Below are 6,000 nucleotides of genomic sequence, written 5' to 3' on the forward strand. Positions count from 1 at the left end.
TCAAAGCTCAGTTTTAAACGTAAATGGAGAAAAGGACACTAATGTCCACATCTTTGTGTAAAAACAAAGCCTTTCTCTGTTTATACGCCGACGTGCAGATTTTGACAGTTTTCAGATAATTTTTTTTTAATGCTCCTCTGAAATTTCTCGTTTTCCTATAGTGAACTTATTCTTTTTGGGGGGCTGGGGGAAGCGGAGAAAAAATTGCTTAAAAAAAAAAAAAAGAGTCCTGAAATAGAAACCTGCACGGGGTCGAACTCCCCATTCTTAGATGGATCAAGGGGAGTCCACGCCAGCGCCGCTCGGAATCGGAGATCACAGAGGGCGCGTCCGCCACACGAGGCGGACACAAAGGGCAGGTGCTGGAGCCCCGAGACCGCGCACCAGGTGCAGCATCCCCCGAGACTTCCGAAGCGGGGCCCGGGGAAAGCCCGCGGCGGGGAGGAACCCAGGATCTGAGCGACTCCCAGAGCCCTCGGGCCCGGGGCCGCCGCACCACGTCCCCCGCCCTCGCCGCTCCCGACAGGTGGCGGCCCTCAGCTCTCGGTGTTCCCACCCGGCCGGGCTCCCGGGGCGAGAGAGGGCGCACCTGGAGCGAGCGGCCCGGCGCCGCGCGGGGACCGAGAGGCCGCGGCCCCCAGCCCATCCACCGCTGGCCCCGCCCCTCAGGGGCCTCGCCCGGCCGTCCGGGCCTCCGCCTGCCTGGGCCTTCGCCTGGCGCCAACCCGATGCGGTGCGTCTTACCGCGGCCCAGCACTCACCCTCTCCCAGCTGGAGCGGGAGCAACCAGTGCGGACGCAGCCCTGCCCGGCGCCTACGCCCTGGGCGCCAGACTACATTTCCCACAAGGCTGCAGGGGCGCGGCGCGGCGCGGCAGTCGGAGTGCGCAGGCGCGAGCCCGCGGGCGGGCGGGGCGATCCCAACCGTAGAACCGTGGGGGCTTCCGGCATGGCTGCGCCTCGTTAATCGGGTGTTGTCTTGGGAAGCTGCGAGGGGACCGGGTGACGACCTTGCCCCGGCTACCCCAAAGAAGCTCCTCCTCGTTAGAGCCTGTCGGTGCTTAACCCACGTGGAGGGGAGAAGGGGCAGAGCGCCTTAAGTAAGCCTCACTTTTCTCTTGTGAGATGAGTCCCCTGCCAAGTTGTGCCGTGTACGTGGTGGGCCCTCCGTGAACGGAGATTACTGTACCCCCACGGCTAGCTCGGTGTCGGGCGCTGCGCTAGGTGCTCAGTATCGCACGGTGTGGAATGCGGCGAAAATGTCTAGTTAAACGTATGGCCAGAGTTGGTTCAGCTTTATCTGTCGCCGGAACTTGGAGAAATACGTGACATTCGGGACTTATCAGTATGGTAGCGTAGATTGTGATACTTGTTTTTATCAAGATAAATGCTGATTTTCTCTGCCTCTTTCTATAGTTGTGACAGAGAGTTGACCACAAACTTCAGTTTCCTCCGAGTCCTCTCTCTCCTAGGCCACACTGGGCCCAATCCTAGCCTGCGGTGCCCTAGTTTTAGCAAGAGTCCTGCTAAGTCAGTTTAGGTAGAAACCCCATTCTTGGCGTCCGATCAATTTCCTTATCCCCTACTCTTGATGTCTACGTCCTTGGCCTGCCTTTAACAAGAATCCTATTGAGACAGGTTTGCAAGAATCCCCCAACTTGCTGTCTCCTTTTGGTAATTTTGCATCCACTGATCCCCTTACCGTGTTACTGTAAATCCCCAGCTGTCTTTGCTGTATTGGGAGTTGAGTTCAGTTTTACTGAAGCCTCTCTCCCCTATTGCAGTAGTACTGAATAAAATATTTCTTTACTACTTTTAACTAGTGCCTTAATTCATTTAACTAACTTTATTTCCTCTTGAGAGTTGTGTGAACTATTGCAAAATATTGCAAAATATGAAAGTTTTCACAATTCATTTAATCAAGCTAAAGTAACCCAGATAGCACCAAACTAAGTAAAAATATGTCTCTACAGTAAGACAAATACCTTGAACCAGTTTCTCCACCATTACAGGTCATTCTTACATTAGAAACTACATGAACATATTCATCATAGTTGCTCTGATAGAGAAATGGTCCTTGATAAAACTCACAACATAGAGTGTGCAGTTTTCAAACAAGTAGCAGAGGGAATGGGGTAGGGGAGAGGGAGGACAAAAAAATAAAAAGTAAAGTAAAATAAAATAGAATAGAATAAAATAAAATAAAATAAACCACATATGCAAAAAACCCAGAAACAAAAATTTGGACAAATTAAAGGTACATAAGGAGATGGTAGCAATAAATCCAGGTCTATCAGTAATCACTAGATATGCACATGGACTGAACTTTCCAATTAACAGTAAAATACTGTAAGACTAGATTTTTAGAAACACAGCTATATGCTAAAACAAGGATACACACATCTTAAAAGTAGAATGTTGGGAAAAGATACATCTGGTAAATATTAACCAAAGAAAATTCATGTGGCTACATTTAGTTAAATAAAAAATAACACATTAAGAAAAAAATATTACTAGAAATAGGAAAGGTAATTACATATCAATAAAAAGTTAATTCACCAAGAAAAAATATTAATGAAATCTTACATATTTAACAATGTAGCTTCAAAATATATAAAGCAAAAATTGACAGGAGAGTGGGGCACCTGGGTGGCTCAGTTGGTTGAGCGACTGCCTTCGGCTCAGGTCATGATCCTGGAGTCCCGGGATCGAGTCCCGCATCGGGCTCCCCCTGCTCGGCGGGGAGTCTGCTTCTCCCTCTGACCCTCCTCCCTCTCATGTTCTCTGTCTCTCATTCTCTCTGTCTCAAATAAATAAATAAAATCTTTAAAAAAAAAAAATTGACAGGAGAATTGACAAATCCATTACAGAGGTATTTTTAACCTGTCTTTATCAGTAACTGGTAGAAAAGTTGACCCCTCCCCCCAAAATGTCACTAAGGATACGGAATTTCTGAAGAGCAAAATAAACAACTTTGATTTAATGAATAGACATATAGAATACTGCATTCAAAAATTAATGAAAACACATTTTTATTACACTTTAAAAAAAAAAATGACCTCATGCTAGGCTATGAAGTAGTCTTAAACATTTCAAAGAATTGGTATCATAAAAGCCATATAATTTCACAATGCCAATTAGATATTTTTTTAAAGATTTATTTATTTATTTTAGAGAGCACACAAGCAGGAGAAGGGGCAGAAGGAGAGGGAGAGGGAGAGAATCTCAAGTAGGCTCCAACTCCCTGTTGAGCATGCAGAGCCTGATGCAGGGCTCGATCCCATGACCCTGAGACCATGACCTGAGCAGAAATCGAGAGTTGGCAGCTTAGCTCTCTGAGCCACCCAGGCGCACCCCAATTAGACATTTTTAAAACGACTAGAAACTTCTTTAAAAATTTAGGTAAAGGGACTATTTAGAGATTGGGCCAGTCATGCTAACAGATTCTTTTACCAAACTCCCACTGGACTCCTCTGATATTTTTTCAACTTCCCCTCGTTGCAGCAAGTACCTCCTTGGTAGTTGGACCCGAGGCTGCCTTTCTCTCCTCAAATTATCATCCCTGTTTCCTTAACTCAGGGGGACCCCCACTCTCTGCCTGGATCCCCTCCTCACTGCATCCTGGAAGCTCTGCAGGCTCTGAGCTGGGGCAGCCTTGGAGCTCCTGTCATTTGGTTCCTGCCTCCAGACACTGTCCTGTTCTCCTATTGTTACATTTCATATAGTTCATCTGGCTCTTTACTCATTTGGTGCTGGAAGTCTGGATCTTATGCTTTCATCACAGGCAGAAGGGGAAGCTTGGGACTCTTTATTACTTTAAAATGACATGATTCTAGGGGCGCCTGGGTGGCTCAGTTGGTTAAGTGTCTGCCTTCCGCTTGGGTCATGATCTCCGGGTCCTGGGATCGAGTCCCACATCGGGCTTCCCCCTCAGCAGGGAGTCTGCTTCTCCCTGTCCCTCTGCTGCTCCCCTGCTTGTGCTCTCTCTCCCTCTCCCTCTGCCCCTTCCCACTGCTCATTCTCTCTCTCTCAAATAAATAAAATCTCTCAGATAAATAAATAAGTAAGTAAAAATTCTCTCTCTCTCAAATAAAATAATAAAATAAATAAATAAAATAAATAAAATCAGTTGAGCGGCTGCCTTCGACTCAGGTCATGGTCTCAGGGTCTTGGGATCGAGCCCCGCATCGGGCTCCCTGCTCAGTGGGGAGCCTGCTTCTCCCTCTGCCTCTGCCCCTCCCACCCTTCCTGCTCGTGCTGTCTCTGTCTCTCTTTCTCTCAAATAAATAAATAAAATCTTTAAAAAAAAAAAATGACATGATTCTAGCTTACTTCCTAGAACATTAGATTATTATTTTCAATACTGTGACTTCCCATATTTTAACAGGTTCGCAGGTCAGACATTAATAGATTGCCTCATGTTAAAATAACTTTTATTATTAAATTAAAAAATTTAAAAAATTAATTAAAAAAAGGTGACTCCACTGAGATATTAAAAATCTTTTTCTTTTTCTCAACTCGAGTATAGCTGACACAATGTTACATTAGTCTCAGTGTATAACATGGTGATTTGACAAGTTTTTACCCTTGTTCACCACACATGCTCACCACAAGGGTCGCTCCTTCTGTCACCATTTAATGCTATTACCTTATCATTGAGTATATTCCTTATGCTGTGCCATTTATTTATTCCAGTGACTTTTCATTCCATAACTGGAAGACAGTATCTTCCACTCCCCTTTACCCATTTTGCCCATCTCTCCACTCCTCTCCATCAGTTTGTTCTCTATATTTATATTTTTTGGTCTGATTCTGCTTGTTTGCTTATTCATGTGTTTTTTTTTTTTTAGATTCCACACACAAGTGAAATCATATGGTATTTGTCTTTCTCAATCTGACTGAAGGAACCTTTGTGCACTGTTGGTGGGAATATAAATGGGTGCAGCGACTGTGGAATACAGTATGGAAATTCCTCAAAAATTAAAAACAGAAATACCATATGATCCAATATTCCCACTACTGGGTATTTACCCAAAGAAAACAAAACCACTAACTTGAAAAGATATGTGCACCCCTATGTTTACTGCAGCATTATTTATAAGAGCCAAGATATGGAAACAGCCCAAGTGTCCATCACTGATAGATGAATGGATAAGGAAGAGGTGGTCTATAAACACAATAGATTATTACTCATCCATAAAGAAGGATGAGATCATGCCATTTGTGACAGCATGGATGGACCTAGGGCATTATGTTAACTGAAATATTAGAAATCTTAAGGCAGCAAAGGAAGAAAAAGAAACTCTGGGACAAGAGCAGCCTTCTGGTCACAACAATCTAACAGCCACTTTTCTTTTTCTCCATATTTCCCACCCTAGCCTCAGGACCTTCACCAGCCCTAAGTTCCTATCCTGGCCCACAGGGCAACTCCGTGGATGATAGGCGTGACTCTGGGTACCTGGAGCCCTGTCTTTGCCCACAGAATCCTGGTGAGTGGAAGGTAAATGAGGCCCCTTGCAAGGACAGGTACCACATTCCCTAAAACAAAGGAAGAGCCCCCTTCCAGGCCAGGAATTCCTTAGTTAAAATCCTTTTGTTCAGTCAGTTTTCAGATTTTTTTCATTCATGAACTTGAATAATATCCAGACACACAGATGCTTCCTGACAGGTTTGTGAGTATGGGGATTGGACATTACTTGGCCCAGTGATGCTGGTTCCTGACCTTCCCATTTAAGGATTTCTCATCTCCCACCAGCAGACAAAAAGGCATATATGGGCCTTATCAGCCATATTATCTACCATATAGAAGGAGAGTCTCTGAAAACCACTCACATATCAGGAGTGAGTCATGCCAAAGAGCATCCACATTTCTCTGTTCCTTCCAGGCCAGTCCTTGGAGAGATCAGGAAATCCAGAGTTTCCTACAAGAATGGGGAATACTTGGAAATGAGTTTCATCTTGAGTCAAGGAAGAAGAATCACATCCTTTTTTTTTTTTTTTT

General features: G+C 44.9%; 1 protein-coding gene and 1 long non-coding RNA gene across 7 annotated transcripts in view; one reads left to right on the forward strand and one right to left on the reverse strand.

Moving 5' to 3' along the window:
• The window catches only part of ZFP2 (ZFP2 zinc finger protein), a 21,128-nt gene extending 20,296 nt beyond the window's left edge, over positions 1–832 (reverse strand). For 3 of the 5 annotated variants that reach the window (XM_031017635.2, XM_081827311.1, XM_081827308.1), the window contains exon 1: positions 762–832. The gene's annotated coding sequence lies outside the window, so the exon portion shown is untranslated. Of the gene's footprint in view, positions 1–589; positions 716–761 lie in introns of those variants that run through there. The other 2 variants (XM_031017636.2, XM_081827309.1) reach the window with 2 other exon arrangements.
• Positions 1–5,992, forward strand: part of LOC145722777 (uncharacterized) — a 13,482-nt gene extending 7,490 nt beyond the window's left edge. Inside the window, exons 1-3 of one of the 2 annotated variants that reach the window (XR_014147304.1) lie at positions 842–1,349; positions 5,378–5,488; positions 5,885–5,992. This is a non-coding gene — a long non-coding RNA (uncharacterized LOC145722777). Of the gene's footprint in view, positions 1–841; positions 1,350–5,377; positions 5,489–5,884 lie in introns of those variants that run through there. The other variant, XR_014147305.1, reaches the window with a different exon arrangement.
• Positions 5,993–6,000: the final 8 nt, after the last annotated feature.

The sequence above is a fragment of the Leptonychotes weddellii genome, chromosome 7 (genome assembly GCF_054177405.1).
Source record: "Leptonychotes weddellii isolate Sample4059 chromosome 7, ASM5417740v2, whole genome shotgun sequence".
NCBI classification, from domain to species: Eukaryota; Metazoa; Chordata; class Mammalia; order Carnivora; family Phocidae; genus Leptonychotes; species Leptonychotes weddellii.